Source organism: Tiliqua scincoides, chromosome 2 (genome assembly GCF_035046505.1).
Source record: "Tiliqua scincoides isolate rTilSci1 chromosome 2, rTilSci1.hap2, whole genome shotgun sequence".
NCBI lineage: Eukaryota > Metazoa > Chordata > Lepidosauria > Squamata > Scincidae > Tiliqua > Tiliqua scincoides.
Window position 1 is genome coordinate 164286813 of NC_089822.1, and position 26585 is coordinate 164313397.

The following is a 26585-nucleotide window of genomic DNA, read 5'->3' on the forward strand; positions in this document are numbered from 1 at the left end:
TAGCGTTCTAAAAATAATATTAAAGGAAAGTATCTCATGGCCTCTTATGCGTCTCCAAATTAATACAGAGATCCACATACTTGATCAGATCCCAACCTCCATTCTAATTCTACCATGCAGAAGATAAGGAAGAAGAAATGTTGCATGTTCTAAAAGTAGTTAGAAAAACACTGTTTACTAACTTATGGCCCAATCCTATCCAACTCGCAGTCTCCACTGCATCTTGAAGGGGAGTTTTGGCTGGTGGAGGTCTCCTCAGGATAAGGAGACATCTGTACTCTTGCCCCAGGATAGGTCCCAGCAGCTACTATGAGGCAACTTGGACCTACATCAGCTCACTTGCTGACACAAGTTCATGTTGCCGAAGGAAAGTGGATCAGGCCCCAGAAAGGACTTGAGATTTGGGGTGCACCACCACTGCCAATCCTACCCCCACACACCTCCATTCTGCCCTCCCCCCACCAAGCCCCTCCTTGCCTCCCTCCAACCCCCTGCACTGGCTTATCTCATCCAGTGGGTCTCCATAGATCTCCCAGCACAAACAGAAAGGTTCTGGATTTCCTGCTGGCACTTCAGCAGTACATGCTCTCTACTGATACTTTATAGTAGCCAGAGCCTTCCGTTCCATAGGACTGGGCCATTAAAAACAAATTTAACAGTTGTACATAAGAGCATAGGCTCCAACTGTCCCTGTTTTCTGGTCCCGGTCTCCAGGACATCTCTATCCTCCTCTTGTTGCATTTACCTTTTGAGGATATCTTATTGAAATATTATGCAGAGCTCTAGAAGTTAAACATCTAAGTGGGGAATGAATTCATCTGGTCTCCATGTAGGACAAATGACTGCAGGCTACAAACCTGGCAAACAGCCAGGCAGGCCTTCCACAAAGTGATTCTTGGTGTAAGACAGACGTGTTGTGAACATGTCCCTGTTTTCATCTGTGAAGTGTCTGAGGGCATGTCAGAGTCAGAGATAAGAACGCCACTTAAAAGCAGTAAAAGGATATGGTATCAGACTGCATACAGTGAAGAGTAAAGGACTTTCGTACAGAAGGAAGAACAACTGATGCAGGATACTGCAGCCTCTGCAAGTGAGCATGAATTTATACAATTCAGGACCCAATCCAATCCAACTTTCCAGTGCTGATGCAGCCACAATGCAGCCATGACATAAGGGAACAAATGTTCCCTTACCTTGAAGAGGCCTACATGACTGCCCCACCACCACAGGATGCAGCGCATGCCCGGTTGGCACAGCAGTATCAGTGCTGGAAAGCTGGACAGCATTGGGCCCTCAAACTTTACTGGTGTTTTTATTTAGCTGTGAGGGAACAACCACACATTGTTACTGATATTGTTATCAGTTGCCTTGAGCCCATTTTCCAGCCCGTTTTCCAGGAGTAGATGTACTATAATTTAAAAAATGTCATGCAATGCATACGTGTTTCATACAAACATCTGCAAGAAAAGCCCAATGGCCCAGTGTTGGGAGGAGATGATTTACAGCCCAATACTATGCAAGTCTACTCAGATGTAAGTCTCATTGTATTCAATGGGGTTATGCCCAGGAAAATATGCATAACATTGCAGCCTTAGAGTAGAAATGTGGGGGAGGGGGATACTTAATCCTTCCCCATTCTCCACTTCCAATTATACTTCCCAGATTTGAGGGACTGGGATACAGCTGCCCTATATGATGCTGTTGCTATGTATCTACTGCTGCTCCAAACTAGCTACTGCATAGTCAAGGCTCCATGTTGCAGCAATAACATACACACTGGCATGTATGCTTCTTCTGGGGCTACTGGCATGGGAAATAACCATACAATCTCAGTATGTATGTACCAGCAACCATTGTTGCTGCTGGATCAATTTCTGCTGTAGAGCATGGGCTCTAATGCAAGAGCATTTTTTCCAGCAACACCCACTGCTGGAATTTCCAGCAATTACCCACTGGTAATGGTAACACATGAACTGGGTGTTCATGGCCCTGTGAGACAGGGAGCTCTGCTGGCCACATGGCCATCTCCCATTAAGACAGATTAACATTTTAATGGATTTCTCAAATGTAGTTGGATGGAAAAGAAACGAATTCAGGGCACCATTAATCAAACCATTTTTCCTGTCTGGGAAAATGTTTTTCCTCTACAAGAACAAAGAAGTAGATCTCTCTTGATATGCAAGAAAGAACAACAGAAGAGGAGACAATGGCTCAGAGATTCTAGCAAGCAGGCAGGTTTTCATCAGTTTAAAATGGAGGACACATTAACATGGCTGCCTACCCCTGCTAACTAGGCATAGGCACCTTTTAAAGTGCTGTCCTCTTATATTTAGCAGGAGAACAACTGTCCATCCCTACACAGCATCTTTTCCAGTGGCTGTTACTGGTGTCTCTTCTGTATTTATTTTTTAAGATTGTTATCCCTTCCGGGACAGGGAACTACTGATTGATTTTATTATGTAAACCACTTTGTGAACTTTGTGGACATTACATATCTGAACTTTCAGAAGGCGTTCAACACGGTCCCTCACCAAAGGAGGCTGAGAAAGCTCCAAAATCAGGGAATTAGAAGGCAGGTCCTCTCCTGGATTAAGAACTGGTTGAGATCCAGGAAGCAGAGAGTGGGTGTCAATGGTCAGTTTTCACAATGGAAAGAGGTGAAAAGCGGTGTGCCCCAAGGATCTGTCCTGGGACCGGTGCTTCTCAACCTCTTCATAAACGGCCTGCAGGCAGGGCTAAGCAGCAAAGTGGCCAAGTTTGCAGATGACACCAAACTTTTCCAAGAGGTGAAGACCAGAAGAGATTGTGAAGAGCTCCAGAAGGATTTCTCCAAACTGGGAGACTGGGCAGCAAAATGGCAAGTGCGTTTCAACGTAAGTAAGTGTAAAGTAATGCACATTGGGGTAAAAAAAATCAAAACTTCACATATAGGCTAATGGGTTCTGAGCTGTCTGTGACAGATCAGGAAAGATCTTGGGGTGGTGGTAGACAGCTTGATGAAAGTGTCGACCCAATGCGCGGCAGCAATAAAGAAGGTTAATTCCATGTTTGGGATCATTAGGAAAGGCATTGAGAATAAGACAGTTAATATTGTAATGCCGTTGTACAAATCGATGGTTAGGCCACACCTGGAGTTTTGCGTCCAGTTCTGGTCACCACATCTCAAAAAGGATATAGTGGAGGTGGAAAAGGTGCAAAAGAGAACAACCAAAATGATTACTGGACTGGGGGACTTCCCGTATGGGGAAAGGCTACAGCAGGAGTGTCAAACATAAGGCCCGGGGGCCGAATGCGGCCCCCGCAAGTTTTTTATCTGGCCCTCAGGCTCTCAGCTGCTGCAGTGCTACAGCTGAAATAGCAGCCCACATGAAAATTGGGCTTTCCCAAATCTTGAAATATGATCAAGATTTGCGTACTTTCTCTTCTGTCATTTGCAATTAATGAGTTTCTATATGAGAACAGGGTCTGATTTCTGATGATAAGCTGTTTAATGATGTCACTTTCTGCTTAATGACATCACTTCCAGCCCTCAGCTGGAGCCCTGACTGCTAACATCGGCCCTCTGTATGAAATGAATTTGACACCCCTGGGCTACAGCGTTTGGGCCTCTTCAGTCTAGAAAAGAGGCGCCTGAGGGGGGACATGACTGAGACATACAAAATCATGCAGGGGATGGACAGAGTGGATAGAGAGATGCTCTTTTCCCTCTCACATATCAACAGAAACAGGGGACATCCATGAAAGTTGATTGTTGGGAGAATTAGGACAGAAAGAAGAAAATATTTCTTTACCCAGCGTGTAATTAATTTGTGGAACTCCTTGCCACAAGAAGTAGTTATGGCATCTCGCCTGGATGCCTTTAAGAGGGGATTGGACAAATTTCTGGAGGAGAAGTTCATTACGGGTTACAAGTCATAGTAGGTATGTGTTAGCTCTTGGTTTTAGAGGCAAGCTGCTTCTGATTGCCAGATGCAAGGGATGGCAACGGGACACAGGTTGTGTCAGTTATCTGTGTGCTCTCTGGGGCATTTGGTGGGCCACTATGAGATACAGGAAGCTGGACAAGATGGTCCTTTGGCCTGATCCAGCGGGGCTCTTATGTTCTTAACTACTCTGGTTGAAAAGCAATATATAAGTATTCCAAATAAATAAATAAATAAATAAATAAATAAATAAATAAACTGGTTCATATGTACATAAAATTATACGCAAAATCTCTTTCCATCACAGCAATGTATGTCAGTGTACACAGCTCCTTGCCCACAGGAGCGAAACCAGCATGGGGAAATATCATGTGTGAATCAGTCCTGGACTGATCTGAATGCACACAGGTGTGGATGCAGCCTTCTTATTCTGACTTAGGGCGGACGTAAATATTCAGTGACAATGCACAAATCACTTTCGCGCACCAGCCATTCATGTGGCCACAGCATAGATTGTGCTCTTATGATGCACAACAACTCATACACATTTGGCATGCACTTATCAGTGGTCAGAGCCACTGTCATATTAGCAATGCAGTCACATGGTCCAGCGCAAATGATGAGCATTTAAATGAAACAGTAGCCTGGAACCTTAACAGCTACTGAAAACTTGAAACTGGGCCTCAGCCCGCCCCACTTACTTGCACAGAGACTGCATTTAGATTTTAGCAACTGATTCGAAAGAAATGATACACCACAGTGCCAGAAAGACACTGTAAGACAACTTAGACTCAGCCACACAACAAAGAACAAACCATTACCATAGTCCCTTCTGACAATACTTGTCCTAGAAAGAGTTTCTGCAAATGTTGCATGTGAGAGACAGTAAGAGTCTTCCAGGACTGAGCGTTTGGAAGGAATTAGCAAGTGTTTGCATGCTGATACGTGACGAAAGGGACAGACTGTATATATCCGACAGGAACAGTTTGTGTATATATGCAAGCACAGAGCTGCACACCCATATATGAGTGGCATCTCCAAATGAAAACACTTTGGGTAGGAGGGATAAGAAAGACCTTTGCCTGGGGCTTTTCAAAGCTGTTGTAGGCAGTACCATGCAAGATGGACCTTTGATATGACTCAGTATTAAGGCAAGGTATTTCATATGTTCCTATGGTAAAGTTATGCTGCAAATTAAGAAAGCAAGTGTATATCTTTCTTTGGTTCTGTGCCACATGTTGACCTGGTCCTGGAAAGATGCGGGGCACATCAGTTGCAGTGCAATCCTAGGCATATATATTCAGAAGAAAGCCCTATTCAGCTGAACTTACTTCCAGGGAACCACTCTAAGACTGCTGCCTTGGTACCTAATCCTATGCTCAGCTGGCCTGTGCAATGCAGTGGCGCCAACACAGTCCCCGCTGTATCCCATGGGCTGGCTGGGGATCAGGCAGTGGCAGAGAGGTAAATAAAAAATTCTTTAACCTACCTATTCCACTATGCCCTGGTCCCCAGTGGGTCTACACCAATCTACACCAGATTCTTTACTGGTATAAATCTGGCAGGTCCAAGGTGGTATCTCGGACCTGAGCTAGGGACATCGGATCTTGGTAGCCAAGGCTGCCATGATCATCCCCCTCCTACCTCCCGCTCTGATCCTCCCCACCACCAACTCACTGGTGCAGCTGATGGTCTGGAATTCACTAGCATCTGTATGCATTCTCTAGGAGTTTGCACTTGCACCAGCACTCCAGAGCAGCTGCTGCACTAGCAGCTTACAGAATGCAGTGATGGACCATGTGATCCATCACTGCATCCCGCCCATAGGATTTGGCTGGTCAGGCCTTTAAAAGGGATAGTTTAAAGCAGGGGTGTCAAACATAAGGTCTACTAGTCAATATGGCTCACAGAAACTCTTTATCCAGCCCACATGACAATTGGGCTCTCTAAGCCCCACCAACAGCTGCTCTCAGTTGTTGAGCTGAAAAGTGACATATCGGCCGAAGTGGTACGACTGAAAGTGCAGCGCTGGGAGTGCCCAATTATCAGCAAGCCACACTTTCAACAGCATTGCTTCTGCTGAGGTCTCACTGCTGAAAGGGTGGCCTGCATGATCGTTGGGCTCTCTCAGCGCTTCCCTTTCAGTAGCACCAGTTCTGCCAAGGTGCCAAGAGGGAGATATGGAAGGAGTCCTCAGAAGGTAAGCAATGGCAGGGGCAGAAGGGGCAGACCAAAAGGGGTGAAAGAGGGAGAAGGGAAGTGCTGCTTGAAAGGGCAGTGCTGGGACAGCCCAATTATCATGCAGGACACCATTTCAGCAACACCACTTCTGCTAAAGGGTCACTTTGCAGAGCAACTCTCAGTTCTGAGCTGCAAAGTGATGCTTTGGCAGAAGCAGGGCTGCTGAAACGGCAGCCCGCATAATATTTGGGCTTTCCCATATCTTGAAAATAATATCAGATTTACATATTTTCTCTTCTGTCATTTGCAGCTAATGAGTTCCTAGGTGAGACAAAAGTGCTTATTTCTGGTCATTGCTTGCTTAATGATGTCACTTCCTGCTTAATGACGTTACTTCCAGCCCTCAGCAGACCACTGTCTGAAATGAATGTGACACCTTTGGTTTAAAAGTTTCCCAGTCAAGAAAAGCTGAAGTTTGCACAAATGAGGCTGCCTGAGCCAAATGGGAGGAAAACACAAATACAGTACTAGTTTCTTCTTGAACAACAGGACCACAAAGAAAGTGGGCTCATGATATCATGACACCAAGCAGTGGAGAACGCAATACTGTATCTCAGCTTTACAGATTAGGCTCTTGGGGAAAACCAGATAAAACCGAAACTTTTACGATGATTCTGAAAACAAAGGGGACTTCATTAAGGGCACACTGCGTGCAACACAGGCAACATGCTATAGCTGGGTTAACACAAACACAATACAGAATTATAGACTCTAAATACAGCATGAAGAAAAGAGATGCATTAAAAGGAATTGGTGTGTGAAGTTGAATGAAAGAAGAATACAACAACAAAATGAAAAGGGATGCTTTTTCTTTTGTCTTTTTCTCTCATTCTTTGGTAATTTTTGTCATTTGGCATTTCCATTGTCTTGTCCCTCTGAGATTAGACACGCTTTCATTTTATTATTTAATAAATCCCTTGTGGATGCATTTTATTATTAAATGTTTTCCACTTTTGCCTCAACTAGTTTTTTCATTAAATGTGTGGACTAACTTCCATTGTTGAGTTAGTCTTATGGGTCATAATCTATTTTCTAGAAGATCTTTCTTCATCTCCAGCAATCAGTCATGAGAGAGTCAAACAAGTCTAGTAGAAGTGAACTTGATCATTTTCCTTTAACTCAGTGGGGGCTGCCTTATTGCAGTGATTCTCAAACGTTTTAGCCCAGGACCCACTTTTTAGAATGAGAATCCGTCAGGACCCACCAAAAGTGACATAATCAAGTAGGAAAAATTTGTAACAATTCTAGGTTGCAATCCTACCCACACTTACCCAGGAGTAAGTTTCATTGACTAACATTGCTAAAAGCACATACATAGTAGCCTGTTAAAAGTACAGATCTCCCCAAATGCAATCACATACCATGTTGGCATCAAGTCTAATATACTCAAAATAAGATATTGAAATAAATGGGTACCCACCTGAAATTGGCCTGCGACCCAGCTAGTGGGTCTCGACCCACAGTTTGAGCAACAGTTCCTTATTGGGTTAAATGAGCGAACTTCTAGTGTGACCCTGCCCAGAATTTCTCAAAACTCACTGTATCCAGTGGGGTCTGCAGATGTCTGATTACTTATGAGGAAGGAGGAGCTTAGGCAACTTTTGGAAAACAGTATTAGTTGCTTGCACTATATGATATAGTTTCATTTACATTTATTATTTTGATAATTATTCCCTGGTCAATCATCAACATATCTATTGTATTTTACAATTTTGTATTGGTAGTTTTGTCAATGTAACTTCTATTCTGTATCTTTATTTACTCCATAATCTCATGGACCTGGCTATCTCTCCCACAAATCAGTCAACCACTTGATGCATTTCAGTTACACTTGTTGCCTGTGGTCCTTTCTGCTGGTTTAGTTTTAGCCCACTGGGGGAAAGGGAGCCCAACTTTCACAACTGACTTCCTGTTCATCACAAACAATGGCTGACTCTACACAACTCCAAGTATATCCCACATTACTAGGGGCTTCAGAGGGTCCCCAGACTCTTTGCTCAAAATAATGCCTTAAGGCTGAAGCAATATGCATTACATGGTTGCATGTATGTTGCCCCTGGTGTTCATCTGTTCATGAGAACAGCGGCAGGAGATGACAAACTCAAGCAAAAGATTGGTATGAGAGGAGGAGCTGCTCAGTGCTTTCCCCTCTAGCTGTTTTTCCATTAGAAACTATATACCTCAGTTGCTTTTCCATCAGTAGGAGAAAATGCAAACAGGTGTCCCTGCATCAGTCCTACACTCAAAATTGCAGCTTCTCACAGCTGCTTTTAACCTATAAAGGGAAATTGATAGAGATATACATACTGTACAACAACAGGGCCCGTTAGTTTCAGCCTGAAACTAAAGTATGGAGTATGAAAAATTGCTACGCTATATACATCTTGTGGCACAAGACTTGAGCTTCTGCATAATCGGAGCTAACATTGTAGAGAGGCTACTCAGCAGATGAGAGAGGACAAGTGGGTTCATTAGTGAGAATTTCAGTTCTGTCATGCCTTGGATACAATCAGTTTGACAGATTATTTCAGACCCCCATCATAACTGACCTGAGCCTGGAATGACCTCTGCATATGTTCAAATAAAAAAATGGAGAACAAAATTTTGACAAAAAAGAAACAAGCAATTTGGACCACACCTACATAAGAAAGGGCACTAAGTACGCTTCAGAAAATGTAACTGGATCCTGCAGCAGTACACAACACCATACCTAGCCGAACAGTGTTGAGTAAGTCTGTAGTCACGCAAAACCAAAAGGGGCAGGTGCTTTGTATACTAGTGTCCCCCCAACCATATTAAGACACAGTCAAAACAGCAGTGTTTTTACATCATCAAAGAGCCAAACTCAACATTTCTTACAGATGTGCGTAACATTTCTCCAGCTTTTTAAAAAATAAAAAACAAAAAACAGACTTGAAAGTCTGCCACCAGGAGAAAGGACTGATGTAAGAGGAAGTTGGTGATGAAATGACTCCCTGGCTGCTGCTGCTTCTATGGGAGAAATGATATAAGCCCCACACTGGGAGGAAGGCAGTTCGAGGAAAGTGATTGTGATAAGGAAGTAGATCATAGGAAAAGGGTTAAGCTACCTCAGCCTCCCTGTTCCTCCAATCAAATCCAGTCCCATGGCACCATTTTGAATTTTGAAAAATTCACAGGAATTTCCATGTGTCTTAGGTAATGCTTCGTTTGGCCCAAAGTCACAGACATCATCTAAAGAAGAAAATGGTGCCTAACTGTATGACGGTAATCTTTTCCAGAGAGATCAAACCATTTGTGTATCAAGATGAGGTTATACATTTCAAAGGACATCTGTGCAGCTATAAATTCATCTATTCCAATGGCTTCCTGGGAAACCTGGGGTTCTTTAGACGTTTGGGATCCTTTGGATAAAAGTTCAGGAATGACAGACACTCTGAAAGACACCCTGACTCTGAAACACAGTTTGTTCACCACTGCCAATTTTTCCCCACAATGCAAGCCACAGGGAGCACTGGGTGTGTTATAGAGTGCACGCTCAGTTCAAATGGGGAACAATTATATTTCGAACACTTAAAAGGGTTACACAAATGTCTGTCATTAATTTGAGGAGATACAAGTGGCAAGGAGATTAAAAGAGGAACTCCAAAGAGCCAGGGTGCCTGGCTCGTCTTCAGCTGCAGGCACATGATTCTTCAGGTTGCTTCCCGCTTCCAGTCTTTCACAAGAGAAACAACCAACAGAGCTGGTGGTCTATCATTACCTCTAATTATGGGATTGACTGAAGCTGCAGAAGTCTGCTTTCCAGATACTCCTGGCTGTCATTTGTGCTTGGGTGGTGGTGCAATGCAGGAAAGAGGCTGCTTGGTCCCACAATCTTGTGAAATCCAGTTTGTACTACCCCTATATTGTGAAAACAACTCAGCCATTATGCACCTGCGACAGCCATATTTAAGTATTACCACAACAGTGTGAGGAAGAAAAAGTTTGTGTTCTATGCCATATCAGTTGGACCTCTCAGTATACCCCATATTTGATAGGAGTAATTTGCTACTCGGCTCAATGGGGAAAGCAAGAAAAGAAATCTCAGGGATGGCCTCAGAGGTCTGCCAGTTGGGCACTGCTGAAGGCTCACACCTGTCAGGTGGCAGTAGACCTTCCTTTAAGTATTGACGGCCCAAACTATAAAGGGCTTAAAGATACTGTTTATGTGGTGAGTGCTTTGTAAATGGGAGGGGGGAATGCAGCTTTAGTTGCTAACGTGGGGCATGCGACAATGAGTTACGTTCTTACAATGTTAAAAACATGTGCATCTGTGTGCTTGTAAATTCCCAGCATCTCCAAAAAAGGCAGAGACAAATCTCTACTTGAAAGCCTGGAAAGCCACTGCCAGTCAGCATCAAGGTAGACCAATGGTCTGACCCAGTATAAAGAAGTTTCCTATCTTCATAATTAGTGAGGGGAAGACTCCTTCCTTGTTGGATTGCTGTTGGGGAAGAACATGATATGACATTCTATACAATATGGCCCTTGGGTCAAAATGTTTGTCTACCCTTGCTCCAACTGTTGTCCAGTTGCTTCATTACCTTTAGCTCTCTGGAAAACCATGGAAATGCACAGGCTCCACCGAGCCAGAGGGAGTGTTTTAGAGCAACATTGTCAATCACCCAGGTTATTTCCTCACTCCAGAGGCTAACCAGGGCTTCAACCGTTGTCTATTCAAGCAAAGATAGGCAGGACATACGATCCACTATGTGAGAGAAGTCTTCAATAATGACCGACGTAGGACCCATGACTGCTCTAGCTGAGCAAGCACTCTCCTCAGACCAGAGGTGACTTGTATCTGAGATACAGGAGTGGGCCAATCAGCCTGGAACCTAGGTGGAAAATTGGTGACAATAAACACAGAATGTGTGCCTGCATATATATAGCCATCTCAAGCTTTATCTCAGGTAACAGAATGTCTTGGGCTGGCCCTGTTATTAAGTTTACAGGGAGGAATCCACAGGACTGCAGGCTGAAGATTTTCACATCTTACAATGTTGCTTCACAAGCAGTGAAAAGACACTGAACAGCCCCCTGGTTGAATTAATAATCACTGACGTCCATACCCAGATTAAGCAGGTGCCTGCTTGTCTTGCTTCATCTACATTCTTTAAATGTGACCTTGAATTACATGAATGCGGGCTTCGGTGATATCTTGCAGGACCGACGTCATCAATGTTTAGTGAAGTTTTGTTTCTACCAAAAAAAAAACACAACTAGATTTGATACGCCAAGCAACCCCTGGGAATGATGCCAGTGTTGGTCAGAAGTTACAGAGTTCTATTATAACACCATTCAATGCCCCTTTGTATTTGTTTCCCTTAAAATAGGGATGTTGACAAAGTTCTTGTTTGACTTTTTGTTTGACTGCCAGTTTGACCCACATCCATACAGCTAAACGGCACAGGTTAGGAGCGGATGACTTACTGCCTGGCTGCAGGCCCGTAATTACGATTCTGAGAGCAAGACTGAGTATCCTTTCTTCTTCAAAGTGCATAAATGTGTTCAGCTTATGGCAACTGTAACTTAGCTCTTACATTTTCAGCAGTGATTACTGTTTTCATCTTCCTTGTTTTGTTTACGTGTAGCTCTCCTTCCAGCCTTAGATAAATTACTCCTAGTTTCACCTAGGGATTCAAAGGTTCTGGTCCCATTCTTAGACATTTAACCACTTGTTAACAATGCTACTATGAGCCAAACCGTTTAAGAATTGGATGCGAAAGAACAAAATGCCCATACTCTGACATAAGCCAGGGGTGCCTAGCCTTCTTCAATTCTAACCTCCTACCCACCCAGATTTGTCAATTACTAGGTTGACTGGTGGGGAGGGGGAACCTGATCTGAGAAGCCCTTGAAATAGGGCTCTCATTCCTTCCTGCTGTCTTTATACTGTCAACTCTGTGTCTGAGTTGGGAGCACTGTAGTTACGCAGTTTGAATCAGGTTACTGCTTGAATCAGTGATACAGTTGGTTTACCAAATCTAGCTGTCAGTGGTAATGGGCTTTATGTAGATGTTATACTATAAAAGAAATGTTACCAACATAGAGGAGCAACACACATCCAGTAGAGTGCCCCATGTTCTTACCTCAAATGGGCACAGCACTCCAGGAGGAAGAAATGAAGGCATGTTTTTTCAGGCTTGCTCTTTATCGCAGTTTGATGCACTGGTTCCCATCACAGCAAGTACCATCAGGAGTACAAAGCTGGTAACACCTTTTCTTTGCACAGCAAGCAACTCCAGCAAGCAATAGTCTATGCAACTGCACATCATTCAGTCTCTTCCCTTGCCTTGTGGGTAGTATTCTGTACCTTGGCTTTCCTTTGCATTCAAGACTTGGTGTTTGCCTCCATCATTATGACTTGTAAACGGTTCAGCCCTTTCCAAGGCATAAACTTGGATCTCGCTCCTAAACTAGAATTTCACCTGCCCCATATAAACAGAAAGAATGAGGGAGGGAGGGAATCTCTCTGCCATTTCACTGCTAAGCAGTGTGCGCAAAAGTGAGACACGAACACATCAGCTTCAGCCAGCAAGCTGCATCAGTCAGCTTCCCAAATTACAACTCATCTACATTCTAACAACCAGGCTGATAATACCAGTTATAGCAGCTAATTACTATGCAGCAGGAGGTAATTTGGGCATACTGCAGTCAAACATAAACACTCCCACCTGTTTGTATTTTGTGTGTGCGTGTGTACAAGAACCTGGGCGTGCATGCGCAAAAAAACTGAGTGGGAGTAAGGTAAGAAGTTGATAGCTGATGCCAGCATGCTTGGAATATACTGGATGGTATCATTAATTTACAACGTTGTCACTGTATGTGTATAAGCTGGATGTGTATACAGTACTGTCATGTGCCTACATTACAGAGGGCAAATGGTCCTCAGTGCACATGGTATCTCCTTCTGTTAAATTTCTATTAACTCTACATTCACTTACCAAAGTGCACGCTAGCATAAATTGCTATAAGGTGGGTTATGACTAAGACAACAGGAGATGGGGAAAGATACATGTTTTTAGCACAACTAAGAAAAGAGTGCACAATGAGATTCAATGACGATGAATATTCTTAACAACAACAAAAATAATGAGACCTTCTTCTGCTGTGAGATTAAAGGCCTGGAAAGACCTCTCTTGCTGCAGCACTCCACATGATACTGAATGCACCCAGAGGAGGCCCATAAGCTGCTTTTTCTGATTCCTTCTGTGAAAATTGTCCTAGCAAATTGCTACCACTATGCACTCCTCTTCCAGGAAGGAGAGCTTGCTTCCAGGGAGAAAATACCAGGGATGGAAACTCTAGTCAGGTGACTCAAGTCCGAGCTGAAAAAAACATGTTTTTCACTGACCCGTGCAGACTCGAGTCACCTTCGTCAATCACTCGGGTACTGACTTGAGTCTGAGGCCACTGACTTGGTGCTCGGTCCCCACGCTTGCAGACTTGAATCTGTGCTTGCTTACTTTTGTGCAGTATGAAAGACCTTGTGAAGCCAACATTCAGGTTGGGTAAGCAGCAAGGAAGTTCTAACCAGGAGGCAGGGAAGGATTAACGTTTTCCTTTTGCATCAAGCGGGGGTGGGTGGGTGGGGGGGAGGTGGGAGCAGGCTCTCTTGTCCATCTCTGAAGAAACCAATGGTCAATAGATGAAGGATGAGTGGTTTGATTTGTTTCTTTAGATGAGGGAAGGCAGATGGAGGAGCCTAAGGGGGGTTTTGCCTTACAATTGGCAAAATTCTTCCCAGGGAAGGGAAAAAAGGAGGTGGGGAAGCCGAAGGAGGCAGTTCATAGCAATCACGCTTCCCATCCGCATGGCTCCTTTGGGCTCCATTGTTTCTTGGGAGGAGGAAGCCTCACTGAACAACTGGCACAAATGGGACTACTTCTGAGTAGAGCTGCACTGGGTCATCCTGGAAAGTCTCCCAGCTGCTGCACATGACTGTCTTCCCTCTTGCTGCTCTTGTCCCTGTTCTCACACAGTCCGTCACACCCCCTCCCACCTTGTTTACAGATGTGATGGGGACATCAGGGAAGTGGTTAAAGAGAATTCCAAAACACACACACAGCCTGGAGGCAGCTCTGTTTTTGTCCATGGAGCCGCAGCTGGCTTTTTAAAGGGAAAGACTCATGACTCAAGTCTTTCTGAGTAGCCAAAACACTCTGGGCAACTATATTTCACAGTATGTGTGCGTACAAGAACATGCGTACAAGACTGCCCATTAGGACTTTTTTTAACTCGAGGTGCAGTGGGCAGAGACTCATGACACCACTTCTGTCAAGCCACACTTGACTTGCCCATCCTCGGAAAATACACCAGGGTACCTATATGCCCAATGCAATAAGTTCTTCCCACTCCCTGCAAAGCAGAATGAACACCAGAATGAGACATACAAAATTATACAGGGGATGGATAAAGTGGATAGGGGGATGTTCTTTTCCCTCTCACACAACACAAGAAGCAGAGGACATTCACTAAAATTTAGTGTTGGGAGAGTCAAGGCAGACAAAAGAAAGTATTTCTTTACCCAGCGTGTAATTAGCCTGTGGAACTCCTTGTCACAGAATGTGGTGATGGCATCTGGCCTAGATGCCTTTAAAGGAGGACTGGAAAATTTCTGGAGGAAAAGTCCATCACAGGTTACAAGTCATGATGGATATGTGCAACCTCCTGATTTTAGAAGTAGGCAACTTCAGAATCACAAATGCAAGGGAGGACACCAGAATGCAGATCTCTTGTTGTCTTGTGTGCTCCCTGAGGCATTTGGTGGGCCACTGTAAGATACAGGAAGCTGGACTGGATGGGCCTATGTCCTGATCCAGCGGGGTTCTTCTTATGTTCTTACCATGGCAAGAGAAAGATCAGTCTGTCTCCACCATCCACCAAAGAATGAAGCAGCTGCAAGGAATTTGCCTCCCTCTCCCAGCCTGAAAAAGAACTCTGTTCCCACTACTGCATTGCCTTGGGACTGAAGAAGTGAATGGAGGCATTTGCCAGAGAACTCAGGAGCTTCTGGGTTGTTTTCAGTTGTTACTACAAGTCCTCCTGGGGATCATTTTGATCAAACGGTGGGGTATAAATATAAAAAAAACAAATGTTATGAGACACCTTGAGTGTCTCCCTTCTGCAAAGGGAAAGGCAGGATACAATTTTTACAAAATAAACCAATATAAAGAAAGGAGCCTGTTGGATTCTCTTGCACAGGTTCATCCCCGAACAACACATGTCTATCAAGGCTCCAGCTGGGAACAAAAGAGGCTGTCTAGGTTGTAAACATTACTGGGCACAGCCCAAAGTGACAGCTGAGGATTGGCCAAGAAAAGTCAGTGGAGCGTGTGCAGCAGTGGGTTCCACCCTGCCATTCAGAAGAACCCCCTTGGGATCCGGCCTTTGTCAGATCCAGTCGAATTAGGAAGGCCACTGTGCAACACTGACAGGAGCTGGGAAAGAAGAGCTTTGCCCAGCAACAGCATGGATGAAGACCCCACAGAACTTCCTCTGGCCCTTTCTAAGCTGTCAGCATCCAGAGGCACAAGCTCTAAAAGGAGCCGGGTGACCACCACCAACTCCCAGGAATCTAAAACTTACCCTCCCCCAAAGAAACACCTAACAAGACAGGCAAAGAATCTTCAAAGGTACGATGAATGGCGCAAGAGAATCAAAATTCTGTGAGTGGCCTACTCCTGAAGAGTTGGCATTCGTTTCCAACTGTTGCGTTACCCTGGGCTGAAGGAGTGAGCAGAAACATTCACCAGAAGGCCCAGTGCAACGTTCTGTATTTTTCCTAAGGGACTTGGTTCAACCAGCAGTGGCTTTAAAGTCGACCTGAAGTTTAAAATTTTTCCCCCTTAGACTGTAGCAAGGAAACTTTTGGGATGTTCTTTTTTATTCTATTTATTTTGCTACATAGGCCATGTATAATACGAAAGCTGTATATAAACATTCCTTATTATAATGATGATGAATGTCTTTGCTAGCAAAACACACAGACTTAGCTCCTCCTTTGTACAACAAAGAGCTTCTCAATTACAGTGAAAGTTACATGTGTAAATCATGGACTAGGCAAAGGCCCTGAATTGCTAAACAAGAATATAAGACAATGTGATTTCTGATTCAGAGTGAGAACATTCCAACAAATAACAGGTGACTGCATCATCACCTCCAGTCTAGGCATTAAGGCTTCAGCCTTGCAGCACCTATGAGGTCTGCTAACTGGGGCCTGGCTCAGAGGGTGAGAAGAGAATCAGATGATGGCTCAGGAGCTGGAGCCAGTCAACTCCTGCACCTGATGAGCCTGCACAGACAAGCCTACATCTGGGTTACTGGAGGTTCAAATGCAAAACTGAAACTGAACAGCAGAGCAACATGGTCAAACACAGACAATAAATATTCATATTTTACAGCTGAGGAACACTAAGGTTGAAAGAAAAGTGACAAGCTGAAAGCCCTCCATGGTAGAGAATTATTATGGTACTCAGGGCGGCAGGTGCTCCCGTGCCACCTGAATATCCCACCCACTGCTGCCTCTGGGTATGCATGCACGCATTTCTCCAGTACAGGGAGGACAAGTGAGCTTACACAACCCTTTATGTACAACAGGGGTGCCCAAATCCCGGCCCTGGAGCCACCTGTGGCCCTCGAGGACTCCCAATCCAGTCCTCAGGGAGCCCCCAGTCTCCAATGAGCCTCTGGCCCTCTGGAGACTTGCTGGAGCCCGCACTGGCCTGATGCAACTGATCTCAGCATGACAGCCAAATGTTTGACCTCTTGCATGAGCTGTGGGACGAGGGCTCCCTCCACTTCTTGCTGTTTCACATCTGTGATGCAGCAGCGGCAGCAAAGGAAAGGCTGGCCTTGCTTTGTGCAAGGCCTTTGTAGGCCTTGAGCTATTACAAGACCTTGTAATTCATTCATATAAAGTTCCATCTCTAATATATTCATTTATGTAAATGTATTCAAATTTGAAATGTAAATTCTTTTTTTTTCCTGGCCCTCGACACAGTGTCAGAGAGATTATGTGGCCCTCCTGCCAAAAACTTTGGACACCCCTGATGTACAAGGACCATGCCGTGCGGCCTCCCCACTCCACATCCCTCTGTTTGACATGAACAGGAACCCGGCATCCCCTGTTCATTGTGAACAGAAGAGGCCCAGAGTGGGGAGGCTACAGAGTGTGATCTCTGTAAAGGCAGGGGGAGATGTACAAAGTACCTGTTCCTCCCTTCTTAGTGCTCTATAAAGTAGGTGGGGAAAAGCAATTTGGAACCATGACCATCCTTTTATCCCTTTCCCCCCTTGGCTGCCACTGCTGCAATCTTCCAGCTCCCTCCCATCGTCAATTAGGACTGGAGCACCCAGTGGAACAGCAGGCTGCAAAGGGTGGTGGACTGATGGGCTGGGGGCTCGTTTGTTCACCACTCCTCCAAGCTTGCCACGCAGCCATTTCAAGTTGCCTCATGGTTGGGTCACACTACTACCCCACAACTGCACTGGCTATTTCTAAAATACTGAGAGTTGGAAAGCTTTACAACAAATCACTCAAGGATATACTAGTAGATTCCGTTCTACCTTCCTCCTTCCCTGGTCTAAAGAGCCTGAGTTGTATCAAATCTTTAGTATCACTCATAAAAACAGCATCATTTATGATGAAAAGATATTAATCATAGCTCACATAGGGGAGGGGACCCCACAAGGCAACCACCAATTCTCCTATCAAGGTTGCCCTACCCAGCGTTTTCCCCCTGGGGAAAGTCTCCTTTGCATAGTCTTACATTTGGGAGGGGCCCTAGGACCAGAAATGGTGATGTCAGGTGATGGCGTGGAACCACTGTCCAATTCTGGTCCAAGAAGGAACTGCAAGGGGTAGTGGCACAGCCAGGGTCTCTGAGAGGAACTTGATTAGGGGGTACAAGTTTCTTTTGGGTTCCTTCCCAAAGACAGAGGGGATGAAACAGACTGGGGGGTGGCAATGGGGGTGGGCAGAATGGGGGCAAAACAGGCAGGGGGAAATTGGCAACAGCAGGAATAGTCTTTGCAGCCCAGGTCTACCAGTCTTCCCAATGCAGAGCTCAGGTCTACCTGCCCGCCTGGTGCTGGCAACTAGATGCAGTAATTAAAAAAAACCAAACTCACTCCTAATTCTCTCAAAAATCTTTCAAATATAGAAAACCATTGCAGGAGATTAGTATCACTGCATTTAGGCTCACACTAGAACAGAAAGTGTCCTGTGTACACCAAAACTGACTTCTGCAGCAGCTGCAGTTCCACAGCTGTGTCACTGAGCTCCTCCTATACACTCCTTCATGGTAAGTGGATCCACAAGCCAAAAAGCTACTGTAGCAGGTGAGTTTCCTCCCAGATGTGACACTGTTAAGGAATGTATGCATCCCTAGGCCTGGTGTGTATGGCTTCTGGCAGTAGTTGCTGCCATGTGCCCACACTAATACCCCCAGCATCCCGCATGGGCAGTGAGTCTGGGTGAGATTGGAAAATGTAAGATCCCAGGAAATTTCTGGGCCCTCTCCTTTGGCTCCTGGGCCCCCTTTCTGACCCTAGGCCCAGGTACAAACTACCCACTTTACCCCCCTCTCCTAGGCCCCGCACACACCATTCCTACCACTAAGAATGCTCTAGGTCCTTGGTTGGTTCTTATATCTCTTGCGTTTGTCACAAGTAAGTTAGATGTTCAGCCATGAATTTGTATGTCCACTGAACTTTCACCCCCTTGGCACATCCACACTAAGTCCTCATCAATATGTTATTTTTAATCATGAAAAACCTTTGCATGATGCCTCATCTTCTGCAAAACACTCTCCAATCTAACTCTAATCTCCTGCCTGGCGTGGAAAGATACACATCAGTGTAGTCTGTGATTGGCAGCATCCAAGGCTGATGTGGAAACTTTCCTTGACAGAAGGAAGAGTCACCTGGAAAGCAGCGCTGCATATTAAGGTGGTAGCAGCAGGCACAAGTCACTTTACAGAATCTACTTAATGATTCATCTATTTCATGATTCACATCATCTATTGTGTGATGATGATGTAAGACTTGGTCTGAGGATGGATTCAACAAGCAACTGAGATGACAGCTGAGGCAGTGAAGCCATCAACAGGTATGCACTGGATTTATAGCAATAGGTATGCTAGGAGGTCACAGATGTGAATAAAGAAAAAAAATCATCCTGCAATGGCTTTACGGCTTACAGTCTTTGCCTAGGGGTGAACGTGTGCACATAAACTGTCCCCACTTTATTTCCAAAGCCCAAATATTCCTTCCTTTATATTTGCACAGCTTCCTCTGCCCAGTTTTAACTCAAGGCTCCCCTGGTACACAAGTGCCTAAGTGACAACACAGAGCCAAAACTCCCACTTTGCAATTTCAGGATCCAAGTCAGCGTGAAAGGAGCTGTCCTTTCTCCACCCACCAGCCTGCCACCGCCTCCTCTGCCTCCGTATGCTTCCAGGACTGAATTAGCTGCTTGGGCAGGAAGCCCTGCGTGAGCCACCTCATGAAAAGTGCCAATGCAATCAGGCCGAGGGGAAGATCAGCCAGGGTTAATGAATTCTACCATCTGCCCAGAGCAGAAACGGCTATTTAAAGGACGTGCAGGAATGATGGGGTCTGCAGCGGAGACAGCTGTGAACCTCTGAAGGCACAAGCTGGACAGAAGAAGTTGACACGTAACAGGCATGAAACACATTCCCCAGAGAGAGAGAGAGAGAGAGAGAGAGAGAGAGAGAGAGAGAGAGAGCGCTGTTCCTCATGTGGCCCCTCATCTGAGGTGAAGAGCTTGCCATGCATGAGTTCCAAAACTGTAGCGATGAACTTCTCCAGAGAAGCATGGCTGGTCACCAAGAAAGGTACAAGCCCTGACCTGATCCAATCCTCCTCAGTGTGTCTCAGGCAGGCAGACTGCCAAAAGCACACTGCCTCTTCCTGACATGAGACCACTGTGCTTCTCAGCTGCAATGTTAATTATTAGTATCTGGAGAAGCTCCTCTCTTTTTTCACATTATCAGTAATATATTAATTACTGATGATAATAATAATAATAATAATAATATATTAATTACTGATAATAATAATATATTATCCAGGGCAACAACAAATAACAGAAATAAAGAAGTATCACAACACAACTGCTATCCTTTGCTTCCCTGAGCTCTATTGCTTCTTAGGGCCAGATGGGTTTCCAAAATCAGGGCACAGAGTGATTCTGTGTCAATAAGCTCACTTTGTTACCCCAGAGAGACTCAGACTTTGATCTTGACTTAAGGAGGCATTCCATCCTAAGAGCTGCAAAGTCTTGTTTTTGCTGATCCAACAAAGGCCTTGCCTCCTGCTAATTAATGTCCTGGCACAAATACTAGGGGTGCTGTCCTACTGTTAAGACTTGCCTTCCGCAGGCTCCTTCGAAGCTGCAGCTGAGTGACCTCTCATGTCTACTTGCCCTCCAGCATCCACCCAGCTCCCACCTGTGGCAGAATCGGGTTCTAAGAGCTTCTGCTCCCAAGGCTGCTGCCTCCAATTGCAATTAGCAAAAGAGCGCTTTGCGCAGAAGGAGTTCAGTGTTCACCGCACACCCTTGCAAACGGCACATTTTCAAACTGAGATAAGTGCCAATTAATTTTCACTTCAACTGCTCAGCAGCCTCATGTATCTTATCCAAAAGCAGGTGATTTCCTCTGGGTAGGGCATTGTGTATGTGTGTGTGTAGAAGACAGACAGAAAGACAGCGTGCGTGTACAGTGTGAAGACAGAGAGAGATACAGAAGTACATGCAGTGAAAAGATGTGCATGAAAAACAGTGTGGGAGAGAGCACAAGATAAGTGTGAGAAAGTCCATAACATCATCTGCACATTAGTATGCTTGGCAGATAATTACATTTGAATTATTGATCTATCTAGTGTGCTAGCATTTTGTATCTTTACTACACATTTTTTTAAAATGACAGGAAAAGTATTAATGGATAACAGACAAAACCTATGCATTTCTGTTTGTCACAGATATGTGCTTTCAGTCTTTGGGAAAAATAAAATCATAGCAGATCGTTTATACTGTATCTACAGACACTAATATTCCTGGAATGTATAAACTCAGGACCAAGGAGACACAAAGGGGTTTCTTTGATGGTATAGGTTCCTGATAGGCCCGAGTGTAACAGGTCTGCAGGAGACTGAGCTGAGTAGCACTCCTGGATGCTCAGAAGCACAAGTAACTTGCAGTACCTCGGCAGGTAGTGGCACTTTGGCAAATCTCAAGCACCAGTGGCCACAGCTGAGTCACCCCATGGGGTGATAGGCAGCACCACAGTTTGGCAGAGGGAGGATGCTGCATTGCCAGGCACAGTTCAGGAATCACACAGTCCCATCTTCCCCAGAGAACCACCAGAGCAAATTACAGCCAGAGGCAAAACAAGAGATAAGGCTGCACAATCAAGCACTTATCTCAGCATGTAGGATTACGGTGCATTCAACCTCTGCAGAAGTAATGTGCCCAGCCTGACATTGCTAGAGAAAGCAAAACAATGATATAGGATCTTGTTCAAGATGTAAACAAATAGCCGACATCCAAACATGTTACAAGAGTGAAAGCCAGTCAAGAAAAACTGTCCTTCTTGCTACTTCTGGCTCACTTTCCAAATCTGATTTGATACTTGGGGTTTCCTTTTATTGTTTTTCAGCATAGACAGAAGTTTCATAATATAGAAAACTGAAAGACATACATGGTGTATGTGTTGCTGGGGAGCTGCAGCAAACCACAGACGATACTGTTGTAAGAAAAATGCAGAGATCTATTAGGAATCCACTCAGGTTATAACCCCTATTTTGGGGGTGAGTGGCCAGGGAGACCCATGGACTTACTCAGACTTACACAAAATTATTTTTACTTACCTTGTTTCCCTTTGGGTTTCCCACCACCATAGGATGCAGTGCATGCCTTTCTGCCATGGCAGCATTGGCACCAGTGACAGAGCTATAAGAGACTGTGGTTATCACAGAATCATAGAATGTTAGAGTTAGACTGAATCTTGGAGGTCATCTAGTCCAGTGTTCTTCAACCTGTGGGTTGAGACCCCAATGGGGTCGTGAAGCCTCATGTGGGGGGGGGGCTGTAGCAACTTTTCAAAGCCTGCGCTAGAGAGGGCTTGGATCCTATCCAAAAATGATACTGCCTTATCAAAACTGTGTTCTTGATATGCTCCTGCACAGCCTCTTCTCACTGTCTTGCCTAGTAGCTCCAAAGACTGGCCCTGCTCAGGATGCTGCCTCACAAGGTTGTTGTGAAGACACAAGAGATAGGGGCAGGTGGCAACTTGGGGGAGGCAGCAACTTGGGTGGGCAGCAGATGAATCAGGTCCCAGGAGGGAGATGGGATTAGCTATGGGTCCCCAATCTCATACTTCCATGGCTTTAATGTAATGCTTAACTATGGTTCAAGGAGGAGGGGGACATTTGCTCCAGAGAGAACAAACGGAATGCTGAATCAAGGGTTCAAGCCCACAATCAAGCAGACTGATCCCACCTCAGCCAGTGATCCTGGACATTACATTGGCACCAGCCCAGGAACTAAATGTGTAAAAAGCAGCATAGTGAAGAAAAGAATAAACAGTTGAGATGAGATATGAGGGAAAGAGCTACTAGGACATGCTGTGGACCACATTAAGAACTCGAACAAACTACAACAGTGCATTCCAAGCATTAAGTATTCAAGGCACATCACATACATTATCTGCGTAATACTCAAAACAGGCAGGAGAGGATACACTGTGTGCTTTCTCAGATGATACGAAGAACACCTTCTCATCAAGGATGCGCTGATTTGGATTATTATTAAAATAACAGGAAAAAAGAAAGAGGGTCACTATAAAATCAGGTGTGTGTTGGGGCAATGTTGGTCTGGATGAGAACAAACATGCTTAATCCAGAAAAGTCAGAGGTCCTGCTTGTCAGGGGTTCTGCTGATCAGGCTGGAGATGTGCAACCTGCTCCAGATGAAAGAGCAAGTACACAGTCAGTACACACAGTACATAGTACAAGAGCAAGTACTCAGTGTGTGCTTCTCAATCCAGGGCTTCCCTGATTGCTCAGGAATGTCTTTCTCTTGCTTCAACAGTTCTGCCAACTGCAGCCCTGCCTGGATCTCAGTAACCCACATCCCAGTTACATACATATTAAATTCCTTCAGTATATTCTGCATGGAGATGCCTTCAAAAATAGTTCAGAAACTACAGCAGCTGCAAAATGCAACTGGCCAGATTGTTAGCAGGAAAAAGATTCTCGGCCCATATTGCATTGATTCTGTGGCCGCTGCAATGCATTCCAATTAACTTCTGAGCTCAATGCTGGTCTTGACCTGCAACACCCTGAACAGTCTGGGCCAGGTTAACTTCTGAACCAGATCCTCCCAGATGAATCTGCTCTGGCCCTTATGTTGGCACATAAGGTATGTGAGGCCTTGCTCTCTGGTCTGTCTTAAACTGATCATTTGGCAGGACCCAGAAATGAGGCTTCCTTGATGGTGACACCTCAACTTTGGAACTCTCTCCCCAGGGATAAAAGAATGACTCCCATCCTCCCTGCCTTTAGGTGGCCACTGAAGACACTTTCTTTTATTTCACAAGGCCTTTTAATACTGTTGTTTTATTCTGCCGATAAGTTGATTTTATGCTGCTGCTTTATTTCGTACTTTTGTTTTACAGGCTGTATTTTATTGTGATTGGTTTTATGGATATCGATTTGTTAGCTGCCCTGGGCTTGTTTTACGAGGATGGTTGAAATATAAAATGCTAAAATAAATAACAGGTAAATATGGACTTAATCTGGGCAATACATTTTAAATTCAAGATCCAAATATGAAACTTCAAATATTGGCTTTGGAGACACTGGTGGTAGTGCCAACAATTTGGTACCAGGGTCCCAAACACTTGCAGTACATACCAGCAGTGAGAGACAGCCGTGGACTATCAATATTATTTCTCCGTCATTCCACTCTGATACAGCCAGTCCCAATCTCTACCACTCACTCACCTGCACATGTGTGTGTCAGCACACATACTTCCTCCTGTGCTTACAGATGCATCAACTAGCTGCAGAAATCATGCTTGGGCAAGATTAATTGCTCTAATTGTAATGGTACCAACTAACACCAATACCTACATAGCCCTTTTTGAGTGTTCAAAGCACTTCACAGGTGTTATTGCAAAAATGATCACAATCTTCCTGTAAAGCAGGGCAGTACTATGACCGCTGAATTGTGGAATGGGCCACCACTTCCCTGTGATGGCAGAGATGCTCCTGTTATGGAACAGAACAAAATAGTGAACTTGCACAGCAGAGCAAATCTGTGAACTGACTGCCTCTAGTATCCCATCCCCCAACCCTCTTCTCCACAGACACAGGGGTAAGTGTAGTGTTTAAACCTGTACAAAACAGTAAGTTCACCCCAAAGTTCACCTCAGTAGTCCAGTTCCTGAACACTATCTTAAAACCAATCCCTGGTTGGCACTCTGCCCCATGTTTGTGAGTCAGACAGAGAGACACATCCTGTAGCATCAAGGCTTTCTGCTTTTTTTTTTTAATTACTGCTTTTGCCAGAAGCAAAGCAGCTGCCACTCCATTCCAGAAAACTGCCTGGCAGTGTAATTAGTGACAGATTAGTAGCAGCGCTCCGATTCACACAGCGAACTGAGAGACAGACTGGGCCTAAATCTATGGTGCATCTGATGCATCTTGGGCCATGTCTGTCTACTTGTGGTAGTGGCCAAAGGTGTGGCTGGACACTTGGTTTTCCAAGAACAGGGCACGGCAAGGTAAGGCCCTCGGTGTTTACTTCTTGCAAGCAACTCAGGGAGCCTGTGTTGGCTCAGAACTTGTCAAGGGACATGTGAGATAGCAACGCAGTTACAGTGAGCTGTTAGAGATGAAGCCTGAGGAATCTAAGGGTGCATCATTTGTCTGCTAGCTCTTTTAATTAGAGTCACCTACCAATTAAAGAATTTTCAGGCAATTCATCATCTGTTTTTAAAATAGTAATCATGTTATTTTTTTTTTTTTTTACATTTTTATGCCACCCTTCCTGCAACGAGCTCAGGGAGGTGTAAATGGTTCCTTCCCTCAAGGCAACCTCTTATTAAATGGAAATGCCAAATTTAATATTTTCCTTTCCATTTCCTGTTGCAGGAAGACTAAATCAGATGTGATGTATGAGAGCAGATTCGTGATGGAATTTCCAAACATCTTTTTCTTGAAAAGCAGCTGGGAAGGTGGACACTTGGATTGGGGTCATGGTACTGAAAGGGGGAAGGTGGGTTTAACCCTTTCTGATGCACCATTTTCCCAACTTAAAGCTTCCCTCACTGAGGCCACCATTAGCCAGGGAGCAGAAAAATACTATCCTTTTCCCCTTTATGGTAAATAGCAGCTTTGAGTAGATTTGAGCCACGGAAACATCACAAAGGGAAAGGATAACCCACTCCCCAACATTACAGTCCTGATCCAAACCAGCCACCTCCCCCTCTCACCCCACACTGACACACAACCACTTTTTAACCAAAGAAAAAGACTTTGGGAGAGCTTTCAACAGATCTTTCACTTCACTTCTAATTTGGTTCTAACATAGCAGAACAAACTCAGCTTCCAAAAAAATAAACATGTACTCTTAAGTTTCAGACCACTTCCTCTCAGCCTCAGCTTCAGAACAGGGATAATAATACTCAAGGCCCAATCCTATTTAACTTTCCAGTGGTGATGCAGCCATGCAAATGGTGCATGCACTGCATCCTACGGGGGGACGGGACACTCACAGTGGCCTCAATGTAAGGAAACATTTGTTCCCTTACTTTGAAGCTGCATCAGTGCTGGAATGCAGGATAGGCTTGGGCCCTCACTCACCTTACAAGGTTGTAAGAAAGGCAACATGAGGATAACGCACATGAAGCACTTTGCACACCAATGTTAAGTATCATTACTCTGACTAATTTCATTCCCTGTGACTGCTGGATCTTTGGACAGATCTTTAGTGCTTCTGAATCACTGTGATGAACAATCATGCTATGATGTTGTCATGCTATGCTGTATGGATGGGACAGGAGCACCCTCAGCTATAAGCTGAAGAAGCAGGGGTTTAATCTATTATCTCCTGTTGCAAACTATGTCTGTGACTTCATTCGACTGGGTGACATCCTTGGTAATTTCTGAGCAGATGCTGTTCTCATCCACACACTCATCTCAGAAAGAGCTAAGACAGAACTCAAGACAGAAAGAGCAAAATGAGCGCAGGAAATGAGTGTCTGCTGGTAAGAGACAGTTTTGGCTTTTGACGGTTTTGCACGGGTTGCTACAGTGAAAAAACGGCTAAGCCAGGCAAGCCTGTGCCTGAATCCTTAGGATGAAACTTCT

General features: G+C 44.7%; 1 protein-coding gene across 2 annotated transcripts in view; it reads right to left on the reverse strand.

The window, feature by feature from the left end:
- The window catches only part of USP43 (ubiquitin specific peptidase 43), a 113480-nt gene that overhangs the window by 66060 nt on the left and 20835 nt on the right, over positions 1-26585 (reverse strand). The gene's annotated exons all lie outside the window — the stretch shown is intronic.